The sequence below is a fragment of the Lissotriton helveticus genome, chromosome 6, assembly GCF_964261635.1.
Source record: "Lissotriton helveticus chromosome 6, aLisHel1.1, whole genome shotgun sequence".
Classification (NCBI taxonomy): Eukaryota; Metazoa; Chordata; class Amphibia; order Caudata; family Salamandridae; genus Lissotriton; species Lissotriton helveticus.
The window spans coordinates 133320244-133342212 of NC_136067.1; the positions used below are offsets into that span (position 1 = coordinate 133320244).

A 21969-nucleotide genomic window follows, 5' to 3' on the forward strand; every position below is an offset into this window, starting at 1 on the left:
GGCTCTGCCCCTGCCCCATCTACATGCAACTCTTCTTTTAGCAACCAGGAAGGCAAGCGCAGCGAATTTGCGGTGCGCAGCTTGTATGGGTTCTACGTACCCCAAGAGGGCAAGGGTAGGGGAGGGCTCAACCTCCGTGTTAATCATTGTAGACAGTGCTGCAAAGACTTGGCACCAGTATTGATGTACCTCCTCGCACGCCCATGTCAGGTGGAGAAAATCCGCTCCAGGAGCATGACATCTATTGCACCTGTCATCGTCACGAAGTTGGTACCTGCACATCCGAGCCGGGGTGTAATATAGTCTATGGATGTATTTATAGTGTATCATTCTGAATCTGCTACTGGAGGAGATGCGTTCTGTCTGTTGTAGGCAAAACTCCCACTGTTTGTCCGTCAGTGGCACTAACAATTCCAGGTCCCATTTCTCCCTAGCCGCTAGAGGTGGGGTGTCTATCAACGAGTGGACCGATCGGTAAATTTTAGAGACCAACTTGGCCGGCGTTTCGTCATGGAGGATGCGTTGTAACGGTGCTACCTCCGGGGGTTCCTGCGGGAAGTCAGGTGTGAGATCTTTAATTCCCTGCCGGAGCCTGATGTACAAAAAAACGTCAAGGGGAGAAGGTTGTATGCTTTCAAATAATTGTTCCATAGATCGGAAAGTGCCAGCATGGTACAAATCGCCCCACGTCGTAACGTGGATAGAATGGAGTAATTTCTGAAATCTCGCTTCCTGTAAAAGGGGCATGCTTGGATGGTAAACAAGGGGCAAGAGAGGTGCATATAACATGCTAATCTCTAACTTAGTAGTCAGTCGGTTCCATGCAGACACCGTACTCATCACCGTTGTGGGCGTCTTATCCCTTCCCTGTACTGGAGTATATAAAGTGCCTTCTATGGGGATCGGGTGTGCCACCCAGTGCTCGGCCGCTAGTTGGGGCATGTATCTAGGTTGACGTATCCAGAAATAGGCATAGTGTGCCTGAGCCGCTTGATAGTGCAGCTCAAAATCGGGAACGCCAAACCCGCCTTGACCGTATGGTCTGGTGAGGACATCCCATTTGAGTCGGGGCGATTTCCCGCCCCATACTAGTCTAATGAGCTCCGTACGTAGTTGCTGGAAGAAAAACCTGCCCGGAGAAAAGGGAATGTTCAAGAAGAGATATAGCAACTGCGGTAATATTACCATTTTAATCAAAGACGTCCTTCCCGCCATGGAGAGGGGTAGTGTAATCCATCGAGCAATGCAATCTGTAATACGGGTCATCGTTGTGCCGTAGTTGGCCCTCAATAGCTCATCCCTGTCTTTTTCTATGTGTATGCCTAAATATTTAAAGTCGCCTTCGCACCAGGTGAGAGGATAGTCCAGCACAAACCGCCCGGTGGACGCCGTAAGGGGAAAAATACAAGACTTGTTCCAGTTGATCTGGACTCCTGAGAGCCTGCCGAATCGGATAAATTCTCTGAGAATCGGATTTAGATTATCTCTAGGGTCACGTATATACAAAGTGATATCGTCTGCGTACATAGATATTAATATTTGCCTCTGGAAACACCTCAATGCTTTGTCCTTATGATGTTGTCGCAATTTTGCAGCAAGCGGTTCTGTAGCTATAGCGAACAACAGAGGTGACAGGGGACAACCCTGTCTGGTGCCCCTGGTAATGGGAAATTCAGAGTAAAGCCTGCCGTTTATCAGTACTTTGGCCATCGGAGATGTGTATAATAGTCTAATCCATGAAATAAATATGATCGGAAACCCCATACGTTCCAGCACCCGAAATACATAGTCCCATTCTAGAGAGTCAAAAGCCTTCGTGGCGTCCAGGAAGATGGCAGCCATCGGTTGGTCTTCATGTACCGTGTTTAGGATCGAGAAGAAGGTGCGCAAGTTATGGGACGTCGCCCTACCAGGCACAAATCCTGCCTGGTCGGGTAAGATCAAGTTGGGGAGTAGCAGATTAATACGGGTAGCAATTAATTTTGCAAGGATTTTCACATTGCAATTGATCAATGAGAGGGGTCGGTAAGAGTCACATTTCTTTGCCGCTTTCCCAGGTTTCAAGAGTGATGTAATGAGGGCCATGCGCATAGAAGGGGGCAGATGGCCCACCTCCAGGGCATCTTCATAGACCTCCCTCAGGACAGGTGCCATAAAGTCAATGTAAGTCTTGTAGAATTCTATTGGTATCCCATCCAGTCCCGTAGCCTTGCCTGACTGCATGCGCATAATAGCCTCACGCACCTCGTCCAATTCAAAAGGGGAGCTCAGAAACGCTCTTTGCGCATCGCTAAGCCAGCCCAGGGACACATCCTCCAGGTATTCCTGCACGTTCAGGTCACCAGCCCTAGTCGACGTATACAATTTGTTATAGTGCCTGTCTCTATACATTTCACCATCCAAACCTTCAAGTTCTAATATAATGTTAGGGGGACGTGTTAACCTCATCGTTGCGGCCAGTGCTTTTCCTGGTCGTTCGCCCTCGCCATAGTGGCGGGCAATCCAATGTTTACCCCTAAATTTAGCCTCTCTAGCGGCCTTGTCGGTATATTCTGTCACAGTTTCACGAATACGTGATAGTGTGGTGTCATCAGGAGTGTCAGCCAATGATGTCTCAAGTGTCTTAAGATCATTTTCCAGTTTCCCTAGTCGCGCCACTATGCTCTTCAGTACACCTGACCCCTTAGAAATGCATATTCCCCTTAAAGTCACCTTGAATGCGTCCCAGATAGTTTCAACATCTTTCACAGAGTCTTTGTTGCGCTTGAAAAATTCCAAACAGTCTTCCCGCAGTTCCTCCTGAAATGGAGTATCTAGTAGCATCGTGGGTTGCAGACGCCAGTTTGTCAGTGGGGGGCCAAGGTCCGCAGCCCTCAGTGTAATGTGTACAGGTGAGTGGTCAGGGTACTTTCTTGGGAGGTGTTGCGCGCGCACAAGCGCCGCGTGAAAGCGTGGGGATATAAAGGCATAGTCGAGCCTCGCCCAGGATCTTGCCTGCGCCGTGAAGTGTGTACCCTCCCGCATGTCAGCATGTAGGTGTCTTCAAGTGTCAATCAGTTTATGATCATCTAGTGTCTCAAGTAGCGTTAAACGGGCTTTAGTATAATGATGTGGGGCCGGGTGAGGCCTGTCTCTAGTTGGATCAAGTGTAGTGTTGAAGTCTCCACCCCAGATAAGGTGCTGTGGACCCGTGCCTATTAAGGTCGCTCTGAGGTCAATGAAGAACTGCGGGTCGTCTATGTTGGGGCCGTAGCAGCATATCAGGGTGCCTGCCATATGTCCTAGTCTACCCCACATCAGACAATATATGCCCTGGACATCTATTTTAGTGCCTATCATAATAAAGGGCGTACCTTTTTTCACTAATATCGCAGTACCCCTAGAGTATGATGAGTAGGAGGAAAAGGCAGTGTATAACGCCCATCTACTGGCAAAAGAGGGAACAGCCAGCGCTTTAAAATGGGTTTCCTGGATAAAGACTATGTGCATTGCATGACGGTCCAGATAAGAGAGAGTTTGTCTCCTTTTCCTCGGGTCCCCCAGGCCTCTGACATTCCATGTAAGTATGTTTAGATCAGTGTCTCCCATAGTTAAGTAGGTAATATGAGATGTTGCAGTGCACCAGTGAGAGTCTCCCTAGCCAGCTCTCTCTGGTGTCTCTGTTTAATAAATGCACTACTCTTTCAGCACCGCAAGAGCGCAGCCTACGTTTTGCCCTATTACACATAATAATGCTGTGTCGTAGGTGAATGATTGTGTGTACTACATGCACTACGAGGGATCCCCCTCGCTCGTCTCCATCATGCAATCCTGCTGGATCTGTAAATAGCATCTCTTTGATATGCGCCTCGCCCAATTCTATAACATCATTTTCAAACATTCCCATCCCCCCTCCCCCTACCTTAGATATCCCCAACTTGCAAATTGCAACAGTCTCAACAACCATTCTATCTGATGATGTAATATTATCCATCCAATACAGTGTGGAAAGTTGAGCCCACCCCACCCACCAACTGGTAGTTCTCAAATATATACACCTCTTCCTAATGCCCGAGCCGTAGTAATAGTTGAGCCTAACTCCCCCCACCGCCCTCTCATTACGTCTAGACAGACGTCAGTCAGCCCTCCTCCACTATCTAAGTCGTACATTTCCCATCTACAGCCGTCAGGTACATTTATATCAGTAGGAAGCAATTCAGAGAGCTCAAGACCTTCTACCCTACCCCTCCCACTGAAGCATCCCCAACTTGCCAGAATCCCCACCCCACCCTCCTCCCTGACTCTCCCACTGAAGCATCCCCAACTTGCCAGAAATCCCAACCCTTCCCTCACCCTCAGCAACAATCAAACATCCCAACACTTGTAAAGTAATCAACATGTCCAATGGGGTATACCCTTCGGGGGTCATCTAAAGTATGCACAAATCCACCCCCCTCACCGTGCCCTTCGTCCTGTACGGCCCCAATTGGACACCATCAAGGGGAAGGGGGGTGGTGCCTGGAATACATTACCACCGACAGTCCATACCCGTCCATGGTATTCTCGTACAGCAGCGAAGTTTGTTCTCGAACGACAATCTCATAAGGCCTCTTAAGTAATGTCGACAGTACATCCTCTCGCTGTATCAGTGAGGCCAAGTAATCACAATTCCTCATGTAGGGAACGCTCGTCATCTCGTTCCTCATCGCCGTTGTTTCTGTGGTCAGGCCTCGCCCGTCTCAGAGTTTTCAGAAAGTCTTCCACTTGCTGTGGATTCGTAAAGAAGTGTTGCTTAGCTTGGTGAGTTACTCTCAGTTTCGCTGGATACAGCAACGCATAGTCGATTTGTACTGCGCAAAGTTTTTTCTTCACATCCAAGAATTTCCGCCGCTGTTCCTGCACTACAGGCGTGAAATCAGGGTAAACGGAAAATCTAACACCATCACACTTTAACTTTTGGTTTGCGCGGGCTGCCCGCAACGCAGTGTCGCGGTCACGATAGTTGAGGAGCCTTGCTATGATGGGCCGTGGCGGGGCTCCAGGTCTGGGTTGCGGTCCCAGTGAGCGGTGCGCCCTCTCAACAATGAACTGTGTGGAAATCGCCTCAGGTCCAACCGCAGCAAGCAGGATTTTTTCCACATAGTCCTCCATACGCCCCGTATTGGTGGATTCTGGCACACCTACCACACGAATGTTGTTTCTTCGGCTGCGTGCCTCCAACTCCTCATTCTTCGCTGCAATGAGCCTGAGGACGTTGTTCATTCTCGAGAGCTGCGCAGTATGAGAGGCAGTCGTGTTGTCATTTTCGGATATGCGTCGCTCTGTTTCCGCGATCCGCTCCTCGTGGACGTCTATTTTCTGTGCAATGGCGTCCATTCTAGACGATATCCGGTCGACCTTATCCACTATTGTGGCAAACCCCTGTCTCATCTCCTGCATCATTTGCTGTATGTCTGGCGTGGAGGATCCAGCACCCGCCACAACCGCTGGTGGGCTCTGGGAACTATCCATGTCCGGCGCACTACGCAATCCCTTCTTGTTGCTCGCGGCCTCAAAGGTTGCCTGTTATCATGTGTACCCATCGTAGGCCGCTTGTAGGGACTCACGGTGGTAGCAGAAGGCCGTTTTTCCCGTCCCTCTCGGCTAGGGAGGGAACTTGCAGACATAAACACGATTCAGAGCAGGTCGGCACTTTTTAAAGTGGTGCGCAGCGCGGTACAATTTGGGCGTGCCACTGCGCCGCAGGGTCGGGAGAAGGTGATGCTGCCCCGCCCCCATCAGATCAGCACCCGGTGCACCCAGCCCTCCGAAACGATATACAGTCAGCACAAGTAGTACCACTAGGAGCTCCTCTAATACGTAGAAACGCCGTGGGAACGCAGGGTCCTTGTTCTTGGAACTGCCAGTGTAACCAGGGGCGCCAGGGTCTGCATTTTCGAGCCACTCAAGAACGGCGACCAAGGTTATTACAGCCAATGTCACAAACCTCACCAGCCTGACTGCACAGCTCCTGCACCACCTCACTGCAGATCCTCCTCATGTGATGTCTAACAGACCCTGGGTAAATCGTGATGCCCTAATAATCAATGTCCCTTCATGTAGCGTAGCGTGGAATTGAAGACTGTCAGACGCTACTGTCGAGTTATTGAAAGGTACAGAGTATTGTTTCACATGCTATTAGGCTCCCCAGGTACATGCACAGCTTCCACGAGCATTGCCAAGCACCACACGGAACCAAGAGGCGGCAGCATCGTTTGTAGAGCGACGATCACCTGCAGTATGTGGCTCCTCGAGGTCTCCTGCCACCTATAGCAGCCGGGCCGCCAGCACACCCCGCACTCAGTTACCGGCACTCACCGGGGTCACACACGGGTAGTCAGAGCTCTCCGGTCGTCTCCGTGGGGGGCGCCGCTCCCCCCCCTTCCCTCGGCCTCCTCCACACTCCGGCCCGGACTGGCTCAGCGGTAATTTCAGAGGGAGGGAGCCGCCCGCCCGTAGACCGAGTCTCTGCTCCTCACCTCAGGTCCGTTGTCAGCAGGGCGCTAGTCCTCCGAATGCAGCTCTGGGACCGTTCAGGCGGGCAGCCGTTATGCGCGGCTCAGCTCTTGCGTCCCGATCACCGCGCCGAGATTAGGGCTCCGTCCTGGCGCCAATCCTTCATGAGGCCCGCACGTCTCATGGTGCGCCACGGCCTCGTGCAGATTCTCGGCCCCTGCCTCACGCTCCTCTCAGCTCCAGCTCAGGTCCCGGCTAATACTCCGCTACTTCTATCTCGGTCGGGATAAGGCGCAGAACCGCCAAACTTTCTCCGAGGCTGCAGAGCTGTGTTCTTCCCCCTCAGATGAGTTTTGAACAGGAAAGGAGTCGGTTACGAGGATAATAAAAGGATTATTGATCCAGGCTGCAGGAGCCTCACGGTAGTGCGGCCAGTCTGCGTGTAGGCCCTCTAGCGCCCCCTACGGTCAGAGTCTTTACTTCCGAAGTACAAGCAAAGGCGTACATGGATACACTAAAAACAAGCGGCTCAGCGAACACCACAGCATGAAGGGGTTGCTAGACTGGAAATATCATGGATGTATGCAGAAAGGGCGGTTTATATGTACATTTGTAATGGGTGGGCACGGTGACAGCATAGAGGGCCTAAAAGAACCGAACAGAAAATAAACAGCCGGGCTGACTCACAAATAAAAAAAAAAAGGGGGAAAAAGGGGGAGGGGGGGAAGATGAATAGTCGATAATACAGTGGCATAATGCACCAGAAATATAAGCTAAAGGATGTAAGGTAGAGGGAGGCTGGCGGTCAGACTCCATCACAGAGACCTTAGGCCTGCTTGCCTCAATAGGCGGGGGGGAAGGGAGGGATGAATGCAGGGGGGGTTTCTTGTAGAAGGGGTGGGAAAGGGGGGGGGACCAGAGGTAGTAAAGAAGAAAAATCATCATCATCGAGAAATCACATGGGAGGAAAAAAGGGGAACGGAAGGGGGAAAAGGAAAAAAGTTTTATGCGGATAGTCACAATTAATATATGTGGATTGAACGATGCTAAAAAACGAAGAGAGTTGAAGGAATATTTAAGGACAACATACGCTGATATTGTATGCATACAGGAGACCCACATTGAGATAACTCTCAAATTTTTGCTGGAACAGCTATCAGCTATTATCATGGAGTGGTGTAGCCTTCGAAGGCACCCGATTGGCCACTATAAAAGGGACTGCGCTGCATTGGTTCTCTAACCTGTAATGACTGACATTCCCTCCTGAGGCGTGAGCCGGGAGGTCGCTGTTTTTTGTGTTTGTTAACCTTAATTTGCACGCTTTTATCAGCTGTTCTTGCAGCCTTTTAATCTCACTTATTTCAGCTTGAATACGAAGCTTAGTTGCACTTATATGCTATTCCCACCGCTTGACTAGAAAACGGTGGTGTTATTTTCTCCTTGCCCCCCCCCTGCTGCTCGCTGGTTAGAAAATTGTTTCCCCCGTCACCAGACCCTCACTCACCTCAGCCGATCTTAACGCTGTCTTGGGTGATCGGATTTACTCCGGCGGCCATCTTGGAGTGGGGTAGCCTTCGAAGGCACCCGATTGGCCACTATAAAAACGGAAGACTATGTCTCCGCGCAGCGGACGCGAGCAGCGGACGCGCCGGACCTGCGCCGGAGTCGTGCCAGAGTCCTGCCCGTCTGCGCCCGTCCGCGACCAGACTGCGACCACAGATGCTGGCACAGCTATGCCTGGCATTCCCTCTCTTTTGTCCTACGACAGTGCTATGCTCAAATCCCTGCGGCCCCGACATTGTGTTTTACCACTAATTACTTGTACAGCTGCCATCCCCCTTTTTCCTTTCATAAAGTGCTCCTCAGAAAAAATTTGGCGATGTAAAGCACAACTGCCTTTTTCTGCAGAAAACCCCGCCCCAGACATGATTAAAAGCTGGCTTGCTAAATTGTCGGTCCTTAGTAAAACATTCTCTTGATGTATTCCAAACTCTGGAAGAGGACAAATGGGACTTGTTGTTTCTCACAGAGACGTGGTTAGGAGATGATACTAATCCTGCGCTACACTTAGCAATCCCCTCGGGCTATAGTATATTGTGTGCCAATAGACAGAGTCCCCACCCTGGGGGAGGAGTGGCCCATTGGACCATTTCCTCTTTTCCCTATAACCAACTGGAACGCATTGAAGCGCTCCCTTTCTGTATTAAAATCTCGCCTAATTTTACCTTTTCGGGTCTCTTAGCCTATCGACCCCCCAACTCTAAATTATCCTATCTCCCAGCATTTTTAGACTTCGTCTTACAAGCCTCACTGCGATATGCCAACTTCACTCTCCTTGGGGACTTTAATCTCCATGTTGATAACACCGTGGGTACTTCCTCCCTTAACTTTCTGTCCACCTTGGCAGATGGAGGGCTGAATCAACTTATCAGCTGTCCTACCCATAAAGCGGGCCATACTCTCGATCTAATCTGTACTAACCTGGAAGGCTTAGATGCTCTTGACCCCGTCCCAATAGTTTGGCCGGATCACCTGCTTGTCCCTTTCTCATTCCTCTGCCACTGCACAAATCAACATATCTGCCCGGTTAAACAACAGGGCAGAAATTGGAGTAAGATTTCTCCTGACAGCCTAGCTCCTCATCTCCAACTTATTAACCTCTCAGACACAAGTCCAGACCTCGATATTCGATTGACCAACTTTAATGATCGGATTACCTCGGTCATCGACCTTATTGCCCCAGTCAGGCCCATAAAAACCTATCGCTCTGCTCCATCGGCCCCATGGTACTCGAATGATCTTCGAAAGCTTAAATCGGAATGTAAGCGTCTTGAAAGACGCTGGAGAACCACCTTCTCACCTGACCGCAAAATCCTTTATAAATCCGCCTTAAAAACTACAGGAAGAAGATCATTGAACATAAAAGAATTTTTCTTGAAGAAAAAATTAATCGCTCCCAAGGTTCATCTAGGGAAATATTTGAGACAGTTAGATCATTTACGGATCCCCTAGCTTTAAAACGTCCTCCAGTGGTATTACAGATTCTCTGTGACAACCTATCTGTCTTCTTCGAGAACAAAATAGCTACCATCTATGATTCTTTCCCTAACAATGCCCATGCAAATAAAAGGCCCACTAACCCCCTTCCTCCGGCCCAGAGTCCATCTTCTCTGATTTTGCAGGGATTACTTTGGAACAATCTCTCGCGGAACTTCTTAAAACCAAATCTGGCTCTCCGCTGGACCCATGGCCCGCTAAACAATATAGGTCTTTAGCCCCCATTCTCAACCCCTCCCTGAATGGGATCTGGAATGACTCCTTACAGTTGGGGCTGTTCCCAGACACATGGAAACGAGCACGACTAGTCCCTATTATTAAGAAGGCTAGTGCTGACCCCAATGAGCCCGCTAACTACAGGCCAATTTCCTTGCTACCAGCCCCTGCTAAAGTACTTGAAAGACTCGCTCAACAACAATTAGCGGGTTTTCTTGAAACATCAGGTGCTCTCCATGATTCTCAGCACGGCTTTAGGACAGGATACAGTACGGAGTCGGCACTAACAGAGATGTCAGATGCAGTAAGATGGAGGTTGGACGAGGGATCAAGAGCGGTGTTGGTGCTGCTGGACTTGTCAGCAGCATTCGACACCATTTCCCCCCCCTCCTCCTTGAACGCCTCCAATCGAAGGGCATCCAGGGCACGGCCTTAAAATGGATTTCATCTTTCTTGTCCAACCGGGCCCAGGCAGTGTTTACCCCCCCATTCACTTCAGAAATTCGTCCGCTCCGGTGGGGAGTCCCTCAGGGCTCCTCGCTGAGCCCTCTTTTATTTAAAGTTTATTTTTCCCCCCTCTTCGATATCATCGCCCAAACTGGTATAAAGGTCACCTCTTATGCTGATGATATCCAGCTTCTGTTTTCATTTAATGGTATTACTCCCACAACCTTTGACCCCTTAAAAAACTGCCTCTGTACAATTGCCCAGTGGATGGACAATAATTTCCTACGGCTGAATGCAGGAAAAACGGAGGTTCTCTTCTTCCACCAGCCATCCCCACTTGACCCTAACATCTGGTGGCCTCTTGATTTGAGTGCTCCCCCTTCCCCAAAAGACTCTGTGAAAAATCTAGGAGTTAGATGGGACTCCAACCTCACATTCCACCATGAAGTTCACACAGTCTCCGCAGCATGTCTAGCCAAGATCAGAATGATAAAAAGTTCATTCATTTTTTGCCCAGTAACACCAGGAAGATCATAGTACAGGCGTTAATTACTTCACACCTGGACTACGCCAATGGCCTTTATACAGGTCTGTCTGTGGGGCTCTGTCATCGCCTCCAGACAGTCCAGAATGCTGAGGTGCGACTGGTGGGCGGTATCCCCTTACGTGAGCACATTGCTCCCCATCGTCGTGAACTTCACTGGCTACCGCTGCACAAAAGGGCAGAATTCAAAGCTCTGGTATTAGCACATCGGGCGTTGCGAGGCAAGGGCTCTGCCTATCTCTCCACCTGCTTGATCCCTTATAACAACATCAGGACCCTACACTCCTCCTCAAAAAACCTCCTTACTGTTCCCAGATTCAGGAAAACCCGCTCAGGCGGGAAAACTTTCCCAGTGTTGACTGCGGCCCTCTGGAACAAACTACCAAATGCCATCCGGCTGATCACGGATGAACAACCTTTCTGGAGAGCCCTAAAGACTTACCTGTTTTGTTGATCATCCTTCTCTTTAAATAAACATCTTAGGCAGCATGTAGTCACCCAGGAGCGCCGGGACACCCCGTTGGGGTAGCTGTGCGCGATACCAAAATACACTAAAAATAAATATCATGTACAACTCAAGGGTCTAGGACTTGGGGAGTGGCTATATTGGCACGGGGTAGGATGTTGACAGTAAAGAAACAAAAGGCTGACCCCTATGGTCGATGGGTCATGATCGAATGCAAGGCACATGATTGCAACTTCACTCTCTGCTCCATTTATGCTCCCACAGTAGATGACCCGGAGGTCCTAGACTATGTCAATGCACCAATGACAAACTGGCCTACGCCTATTATAGTTTGCGGTGATTTGAACATTAACGGCCTGCATGGCCTGTGGAAAAATTATCCGGCCAGGTTTCTGGGCCGAAAAAAAAGAAGTCATAGGGCCTTGATACAAATGATGCAGAATAACAGGCTCATTGACATATGGGAGCAGCAAAATACTGGTGGAGGGGGGAGCACGTATTATTCAGCGCCACATAAATCCTTAGCAAGATTGGACTATTTTTTGATTTCACCTGCGCTGATATCTATTTCCAAAGTTAGAAAATTACCACGGGTGATGTCAGATCACAGCCCTTTGGTACTAGATATCTCTATTTCAAATTATCAAAAGGAAAAATCTAACTGGACTTTTGAGAGAGCCCTGCTACATGATCCCAAGTATGTGTCCCAGATGGACAGCTGGCTAAAAGAATATCTAAAGATAAATAGAGGGTCTGCCTCCCCCATAATAGTCTGGGATACTATGAAGGCTGGTATAAGGGGGGAAAACTTCAGCTTCTCGATAAAACGAAATAAGCTAGAGAAGGAAGAAATAGAGAGCAAGTTAAGAACAGTTGCTGTCATCGAAGAGGAATTAATTTAAGGAATTAATTTAAGCAATTAGGGCCAAACATGATGTAGCAGGGATATTACAGAATCTGGCTACAGCAAAGGTAGTTGTAGGCGAGCCACTCGCTGTCAAAGCAGCAGGAAAATATCTGGAGTGGAAGCAGGACCAATATGAGTTCAGTGAACAGATAGGTCGCATATTAGCTATTAGAACCCGACAGGCGGCTACCAAAGGGGAAATCTGACAGATCAATTCAGGGGCAGGTTCTTCAGCTACAACACCAAGGTGGATCTGCTCAATGTTTCAGAATTTCTATCAGAATCTATACAATCCTGATAGCGGTGCTGATAGCGGTGAAATAGAGAGTTATCTAGAGAGTGCGCAAGTAGAGAAGCTGACAATGGAGGATAAAGCGGGGTTGGAAATGGATTTCACGCTAGAGGAGATACAGGCAGCAATCAAAGATTTACCTGTTGGGAAAGCTGTGGGCCCAGATCTCATCCCGCTGGAATTTTATTAAAAAATTCTTCCCAGTCTACAAGAGGACACCTACCAGCTTATGGTGTCTACGCAAAGAGGAGCGGCACCTCCAGAGTCTTGGGGGGAGGCCACTATGGTGGTATTCCTGAAAAAGAATAAACCCCCCACTGATCCTGGGTCTTACAGACCTATAAGTTTGATGAATAGTGATACAAAGATCTATTCTAAGATTCTGGCTAACCGGCTACGTTCGGTTATAGGTAAGATCATATCCCCGCGACAGCATGGGTTTATCCCCGGCAGGGGGATCTGCCGTCCCCCTGCCGGGGGGCAGGGGGGCAGAAGAGTGTGTACGCTGTTTGATGGGACGGCAGCCTCACAAGACCCTATGGCTCTAATATTGTTGGATGCTGAAAAGGCATTTGATAGGGTCTCGTGGGGTTTCCTCTGGGCTGCATTAGGGAAGGCAAATATAGGTTATGTCTGCATCGGGGCTCTGAATGCCTTATATAAGAATCCGACGATAAGACTAAGGATTATGGGAGAGCAGACTGGGTCAATAATTATTGGACGGGGAACCAGGCAAGATTGCCCCTGCTCCCCGCTGCTTTTTGCCTTTTACATAGACGCCTTCATAAGAAAGATAGAGTTGAACGAAAACATCTCACCAATTGTTTTGAATGGATTCGAAACAAAAATCTTAGGGTATGCCGATGACCTAGCCATAACAACTATGGACCCGGCAGCTGCAGTATTGGAAATAGAAAGGGAAGCAAACCTATATGGGGCGCTTTCGGGTTATAAATTAAACCAGAGTAAAACCCAAATTGTAATCAACAAAAAGGTAACGATGATAGATCAAAGAATAACAGATTCAGCAGTCTACCTAGGGATAACAATAACATCAGATCTCTCTAAGGTATTCGAAATGAATTTGGGGCCGGTGATCAAAAAATGCTAAAAGGGACCTAGATGGATTAAGCAACCTGCATCTAACAACAATTGGCCGATGTAATTTAATAAAAATGATATTTTTGCCTAAAATATTATATTTGTTTCACACTATCCCGTTAAAATTCAATAATAACTGGTTAAGTGAAATAGATGGAGTCACGAACCGTTTTATATGGGCCAAAGGAAGAACACGGCGAGCATTACAATTTCTGTCACTATCAAGGGAACGAGGGGGTCTCGCGGCACCTGACTTCAAGGCTTATTATTGGGCGTCTGTCTTGCAACATATCAGAGGGCTAGTGGGTGGGAGTATGGAGGATCGGTGGAGAGTGGAGTAGAGTGTCCCTGATATATATGAGTTAATAATCAAGGATTCCAACAAGTGGCTCCTCTCGTTCAATGAAGGTAGTTACTACAAGAAAGTCAAGTTCAAGACCCTTGGGGCGGCAATATCAATCTGGTCAACTTTCAGGAAGAAAATAAAAATGGGGAGGATGAACTATTATACGCCCTTATTCAAGAACCATTTGCTACCAGCGATATTCCATGATCAAGTAATGTAGAGATGGGATACACTGGGAGTAAAAACTATTGGGGACCTTATGGATATGACTGGCCTTATGACATTTTATCAAGTACAGCAGCTATATCACTTAGACCGCAGAGATTTTTAAAAATATTTACAAATAAGATCAGCACTGGTAAAAAAACAGGGAGGGGACATTAACTATAAGAGAGAAGAAATCATGGAACTCTTAAGGGATAAGAAGGGCTGTTCGATATCCCAGATATACGGGGAATTGAGCCAGTATAAGGAGGACGACTGTGGAAGGGTGGTAGAAAAATGGAATACCAAGCTAAGTTTATCCGGTAACGAGGTTGAAAAATCGTTCAAGCTTTTAAACTCAGTGCTAAGAGTAGCCAGCTTACAAGTCCAGCAATATAAGACCATGTATGAGCTCTATTATACACCATATAGAATTGCTCAATGGGGTGGAACAACGGGGGTAGTCTGTCCTGGATGTCAAGCAACGCAGGCGGATACCATACATATGTTTGCGGCATGTCCAGCCCTGGACTCATTTAAAAGCTTATTAGAGAAATTTTTCGATAGAGCATTAGGGATCAAAATTAGTATAACTAATGAAGTTATGGCTTTAGGGGTAACCAGAGACGGTGTTGAAATACCTCAATATGAGTTTGTATACCTAGCGATGACCTTAAGCTGGGTATGTATCGCAACACTGTGGAAAGATCCAAATCCGCCAACATTCCAACAATGGCTATCACGGTTATTAGCGGTATATGTATTAGAGAAAGCGCTGTATGACAAAAAGGGCTGGAAGACAAAGCAATTGGGGAAACGGATATGGGCTCCTATAGCTGATTGGAAACATAGGCTTGAAAATGGTTAGAGGAGTACACCCTCTTCTGGCTCTTCCCTTCTTCCTTCTCTTCTTTTCTTTATTGTTTGGGGGTAATCGGATAGCCTTGCCAGTAATCAATGTATGTTGTTTAATTACGTAGTTTTTTTGTATATTTTCCTCTTTTGCATCTTCTTTCTTTTTTTGTAAAACTGAGAAGTATAACCTTGTTGAAGCAATGGAATAATGAAATGCCTCACTTGATGATGATGAATAAAAACAAAAAAACAAAAAAAAGGAAACATGGGCATAACTATAACTACCTACTGGCAGTCTTTTTTTTTAAAGGGAGCGTGGCTTCCCACGCTTTGTTACTAATCGGCTTCCAGGTAGGCCAGGTCCTCAGGACAATCTTATAATAGGTGAGGGGTGGTGCACGGGCCCCCCTCCTGGGGCCTATTAATTACCCGGGGACCAGCCCCTCCCTGGGACATGTCTTTTTAGAAATGGGGGCCTTTCTGACCCTGTTTTCTGTGACTTGGCATTTGCCGCTCCTTCCAAGCCACAGCAAATGTTCCGCTTTCAACTAACAAGAACATTAAGAAAGCTCTTGTTTGCTGTAAGTGGAGCAGAATTGCTTTTACAGATAGGGAGCTGCCTTTCCAGCAGCTGCCTGTGTGTAAAAGCAATGCCGGCTCCCACAGGAGATGGGCGGCCAGCAACGACCCCACGGTCCCTAACGAAATTCAGTGGGTCCACGTGGGACCACGGCACCCAGAATAGAGGCCGGGCCAGGGGGGATCGGGAGATGGCTCTCTACTCCTACTTTATTAAAAAATATATAGGCTTGGTCCCCGGCACCAAAATCATCCCATTCCAGAAAGGCCTGGCCCGGGGGGATGGGGTCCCTTCCAAAACGAAACATAAAATTTAAAAAGTCAGTCCAGCAGGTCACCTGAGGCCCCAACCCCTTTTGCCAACATTCTGTTGCACTTCTACTTGGGTAATAAAGTCCCCTTGACACCTGAGGGTCCTTGGGGGCCAACTACCCCTCCTGTTACCTCCAGTTAGTCCCACACAGTGGGATTGCTGAAAGGTCATCGGAGGCCCCTCCCCCTTTCTCCACCACTCTACAAACATGCCTCCTTGCACTATACTGCACTCACACTACACTGAACAAATCAGTGTCTGTCTACCCTTCGCCAACAGGTGCGAGTAATCAGCTGAATCCTGTTTGTGATAGGGGTTTGCAATTATAGCCCATGAGCAAGGAATTACCAGTAAGTGTGGGTCATAAGCTTGCGTTGATTAAGTCCCTGCCCTTTGTACACACCGCCTGTTGCTACTACTGATTGGATGGTTTAGTGAGGTTCTCGGATCAGCCCCGCCAGGGTCGGCAACAGCCCTGGTGGAACGCTGAGAGGATGATCAAAGTTGACTATCTAGAGAAAGAAAAAGTCACAACACGGTTTCCGTAGGTGAACCTGTGGAAGGATCATTAACGGCGGAGCGGCTCGAGCTACTGACAGTGCCAGGCCAAAACCCTTGGCTGCCTGCTTCTGCTGCTGTGGGAGCCTCCCCTTGCCCATAGGGGAAATGGGGCTCCCGGTCTCAGTGCCTAGATATGCTCTTTAAATCATGGAGGCCGACTCCCAGAAGGAAAACCCTGATGGGGCACCGGGCCGTCTTGCCAGGCAGACGGTGGATGGATGGACGGCTCAGCCTTTGTCCCAACTCTCCTGAAACCACAGAAGGGCAAACGTTGAGAAATGTTTCCTGTGACTTTTGGTGGTAGGTCACTTGGCTCAATGAAGAATGCAGCTAGCTGCGAAAAATTTGTGTGAATTGCTCCATGATCATCGACACTTTGGACGCACCTTGCAGCACAGGATTCCTTCCAGGGATACGCCTGCATGAGAATCGCTCAATCGTTAATCACACTCTTGCAGCTGTGGACATTGCAGGATAGCTCTCCTTCCTTCATCCCACGACAAGGTCAGACCCCTGAACACCTGTCATAGTATCCCTCCCCTCCGGTCCTGTCGCAAAGGTACGCAACTGGTACACCTAGCCTTCCCATTGCCTCGGGTGCCCCCATCCGCGGCTGGGTTTCCGGGAGAAACACCCCCCCTGCCAGGCCCATGGGTGCTCACCTTCCCCTTGCTGGCCTTGGTCTTTGATCCAGGAAAAAAGGTGCACTGCTGTGACCTTGGTCCCTGCAGCCCTGATGCCGGTGTTCCCTGGCTCTTCCACAGACTACAACCTCTGACCAGACATGGCGACACACTGTATTTAGTACAAGCAACAATGGTCCCATGCATACAAGAGATATGTAAAGAATAAATATAGACAGAGTCAATCTATATTGCGAGTGACATGTCCAGCCGGACAGTGGTCTTCAAAGTTTACTCAATATACAGGTCATTAAAACACAAGAAGTACCTTCCACAATTCAACCAGTGTGGTACACAAGCCTGTGCCCAGCACTAACAGAACGGGTACAGAAGGTGAATATAGAGAGCGAAGAAGTGCTTTTTAAGGCGGGTGTGCTCCCTGGCTCCCTGCCGCCGACCGACTCACCCGGTTTCCCTTGGCTCTGACGGATACCATTACGTTCCGCGGAATTGTGCGCTCTATTGTGAGCGGTCACATCCCAACATTCCAAACTGCCGGTTCCGATTGGGCTTTATCGGCATTTAGAGGCTAATTATTGTTAAGGCTTTCATTGAAATGTCCCGATGATGGTCCCCGTGATTTACTAGGGGGTCCGAAACGCCGTCGACCTACTTAGCACCTAATACTAAACGTGATTACTATGTGATGTAATGGTGCTATGTTTACAAATTCTGTACAACTGTATTTATGACAGAAAACGTCCTTTTGCCTTAAAAAGCCCTTCTTCGCTCTCTATATTCACCTTCTGTACCCGTTCTGTTAGTGCTGGGCACAGGCTTGTGTACCACACTGGTTGAATTGTGGAAGGTACTTCTTGTGTTTTAATGACCTGTATATTGAGTAAACTTTGAAGACCACTGTCCGGCTGGATATGTCACTCGCAATATAGATTGACTCTGTCTATATTTATTCTTTACATATCTCTTGTATGCATGGAACCATTGTTGCTTGTACAAAGTATGTTCCCCGAGGTCCCTGCTGACTAATTTGGGGCCCCTTGTTGTTGTTAACTTAACGACACACTGTATTTAAGCATATTACTAAGCAGAGGAAAATAAACCAACCAGGTTTCCCTCAGTAGCAGTGAGCGGCGTGGGAAATGTGGCATACAGAAGACCGTTCCTGCAACATCTCACATGATAGATGGCTACACAAAACTCATCTTGTTTAGATGTTTCTCAGTGGGTTGTGTAACGGTTGCTGTTAGACCCAATGGGTTCTGGGAGTCTGGGACACATCAAAGAAAGGCAGAAACCACCATCCTGGATAGGAAGAGAATGATACACTTGTACAAAACCCCTGTGCTCACCCGTGTGTATCTTGGCATAGACATAGAGCAGTGAGGCTCAAATCGTAAAGTATTGATACAACCCCAACCCTTGTGCAATACACTATGCACTATATTCCACACTATATGTACAAATCACTGGTCTTTGTATTACACACACATTGAAATCGAAAAGACAGACGCACTGACATACAACTGACACTCCATCATTGGATACAAAGAGTCCCCACCTCTAGAATGTCAGAGCACGGTAGATGTGGAGAATACTTGTAGATGTTTCGCAATCAAAGAGAGAGCAAGGGATTTTGCCCACTTGAAAGTGGACCCGAGATTACTCCTATTCCCCTGGGAGGAACTATGTGAAAACAAAAAGAGGAGTATCCCCAACGAAGATATAGAAGAAAAATATCTCTGGAGTTTTTTGGCAAGAAGGAGAACATTCATCCTTTTGTTTAAAACCCCTCACTCACCAGCCTAGTGGTGACATGCTTCATCATCGGGGTCCACCCTGGTGACCTAGCGCCACCAGGATGTGCTTCAACACCTGTAGTACAGTGGAGCGGGTTGTGACTGTAAGTGCAAAAAAATGTTAAAAATTGTCCTGGTTTAACTCAAAAATATGATTTTTATTATGGAGCAACTGAACAATATTAAAAACTTACTTGGCGAGATCCTGGTAGGAGAGTTACGACCAAGAGATCTCTATATGTGTTTGTGTGGATTGGTCAACATGTTTCTACCATATGGGCGGTTGCCCGGTATTCCTCAGGACCAAAAAACAGGTGGACGGAAGGTGTGGGCCCCCTAAAAGGCGCACCCTGTCCTGATCCCCTGTGTACCTGCTGGTAATACTTGTAGATGCACATTGCTTAGCCAGTCTTGAGGCTGATGCTAAAGCATTCCACCACTGTACTATTGATGAGAATGACAGGTCTAAGCTTGAGATGCATTAAAGACATCCATGCTTTCATGATTTTGAGGCATTATCTTCAGAATTGTATGTCAGTAATGAAAAAGTTGAATGTCATTTTTGTTACCATTAAAGGAAATTTCTTGTTTAGGTCGTAGAAACACCAGAAGTTTTAAACGGCTGTAGAGGATTGCAAGATATTGGGTTAGTACTTGAGGGAGATGAAACCCTACTCAAGCAGAAACCACAATCCTCGTCAGGGTGAAGTCACAAGCAAACCGCAAACTTTCCTGTGCTCAACCCTCTGGTAGCTTGCACAGAGCAGTCAGGCTTAACAGAGAGGCAATGCGTACAGGAGAAATGCAGGACTTCAAACAGTAATAAAGTGAAACACAAGACAAGAAAAATCCCAAACCAATTTAGACAAATAGAGCTAAATGTCATACATTATTTAAGAAACAAACAGGGATCCAATCAGTAGAACAGGAGATATGCAATTTTAAATATTTTAGTAGATATAGCCCGAAACCTGCGTCACATGCCCGCTGTTCGGAAAACCTTGTGGGCCTTGTTATGCGGAGTACTGCATCGTTGTTGAGTGTGCCGTTGGCAAGGGCCGTACAATGCAAAGGCCTGCTTGGAGGATGAGTCACACAGTTGGCGTTCTGATGAGGTTGCTGGCTCTGATGTGAAGTCCTGCCGCGAAGTGTATACTTGATCATGATCTTCCATCTATTACCAATCCATTATCATAATAACCACAATATTTGTAACTGGTTTTATTGACCAGGAATGAATGCATGTGCCCCACTTATAAGATAAATCATATTTTAGCCTGTTAATCTAAGCCTTCAAAAGTGTTACTATGTGTGAAGAAATGCATTCTGTTCTTGTTTGATTGGAGATGCTCATCAAGACGATAGGGTAGTTTAAATAAGTGTTGATTGATGGTTACAAAACATTCGTGCACCACCAGAGACCAGTGTATTAGGCAGAGCAAGCTGCAATAGGTAAGTGTTATTTTTTCCTGCCCGACCTGTTACACACAAAGCACGTGAGGTGCCAATGTACTGCATGCTGGAAACTGCGCTGCCAGAGAAATACATTATCTATTTATCAAAAATAGTTCATATTTTTAATTCAAAAATCCCATCTGCTCATCGCGTCTGAGAAGAGGGATGCTGTTACATTTTTAAACAAAAAAAAATATCAGATCCGGGCTTTGATTTTGAAGTCGTCTGAAGTGAAATCCATCTTTGGAATTGTTTTAATGAATACATTTACATTCTCAAACGCTGGCACGTTACCTAGGCGTCTAGCATGGCAGTAGCAGAAGTTAATTGGGCTTCTGTCGCTAGATACAACAGCAGACACCCGTTAACCATCACGTTTCCTTGCAAGAACACGATGTTACGGAACTGGACATCTTTAGTAGCATGTTTAAAAATATTTGGGTTATTTACAAGAACTGGCTGATTGCACTGCACCAAAGATCTCGGCAAAGCTCCTGCATATTTAGGGTTTCCCAAAAGATACTTTTTTTTATTGTGATGACAAACAGCGAACAGTAACAATTCAGACGGACTAAACATTTTTGCTGGAAGTAATTCTTTTCGTCTTACCGGATGCATACATTTGGCACTGAGCTGGTCAAATGGAATCCCCCAAAACCCGCCTCATCAATATTCATGAGGCAGGGTTCCTTCCAGGTGTCCTGGCTTCGAGACGCGCAGGTAGAGGTGGTGGCCTCAAAGCCAGGCTCCCTTTTAAAAAAAAGAGGCACCCATCTCTGCCTTTGCCTTCTCAAGGTGTGTTTGCACCATTACTGCAAAATCGTGTGGCACTTGGTGAAACGGACATGAAGGGTTCTTGCAGGTGTCACCAGAAGGCTGTGTTCTCTATCCCATACTTAATGCGGTTATTCGCCTGCTTCTCATAATCAACTCTACTATGCAGTTGGTTCCCGGCTGGCAAGGGCCACTAGTAACCTTTCAATGTTTTGTGATGGCCAAAAAAACGTGCTTTTAATTCCTACAAGTCTGCCACTTTGCACATTGGGCGAGAGGGCAGAGCACAGACTGACTCGTCTTAGTGTGGAAAAGGCCACATTATTGAAACAGGTGCACATCAGAAACAATGAACGACCCTAGGCAATTTGCTTTATAAAACTACTGTGCTCGCTACGAGTTTCATCTACCACTTCTCCAACGCCCAACCCCTAGAAGTAAAACCCTACCTACCTCAACCCAGGAACCTGCCCTGTATCTACCTTGCGTATCTGAACTGACCAGAACCATAACCTTTTAACTTCCTCCCTTCATCAACAGTACACATATCCCCCTCCCCGCTTGAAACCTCTTCCGCCACCCCAACAGCAATAAGCTGATTGAACCATGTTAACCTCTGGGCGAACCGCCACCCTGAACTCCCACCTCCCTTTTGATGCCCCCCAACGGCCTCTTCTGACTCCCCTGGCAGACACATCCCTATACTTACCTCCTCGCCTAACAGGATGCCAATAGCACCACCCCCAGGGCATCCGCCAATTCCAATCTCCTCTGAAATTAATAAAAGTCCATGCCCATCTCCGACAAATGTACCCCATCTTGGCAAACTCACTTTGTCGTATCGCAAATCTGGGTGAACTATTCAACCGATTCCCTCTCCCCTGTAAAACTTAAGCATTTCTCAATTTATTTTCCTCCTGCCATTATCAATACCTGCT

General features: G+C 47.5%; 1 long non-coding RNA gene and 1 pseudogene across 1 annotated transcript in view; one reads left to right on the top strand and one right to left on the bottom strand.

The window, feature by feature from the left end:
* The window catches only part of LOC144761246 (uncharacterized), a 221622-nt gene extending 214681 nt beyond the window's left edge, over positions 1 to 6941 (bottom strand). The window contains exon 1 of the long non-coding RNA XR_013595643.1: positions 5818 to 6941. This is a non-coding gene — a long non-coding RNA (uncharacterized LOC144761246). The remainder of the gene's footprint in view (positions 1 to 5817) is intronic.
* A 9710-nt stretch (positions 6942 to 16651) lies between these two features.
* On the top strand, positions 16652 to 16794 carry LOC144764716 (5.8S ribosomal RNA; annotated as a pseudogene).
* The last annotated feature ends 5175 nt before the right edge of the window (positions 16795 to 21969 follow it).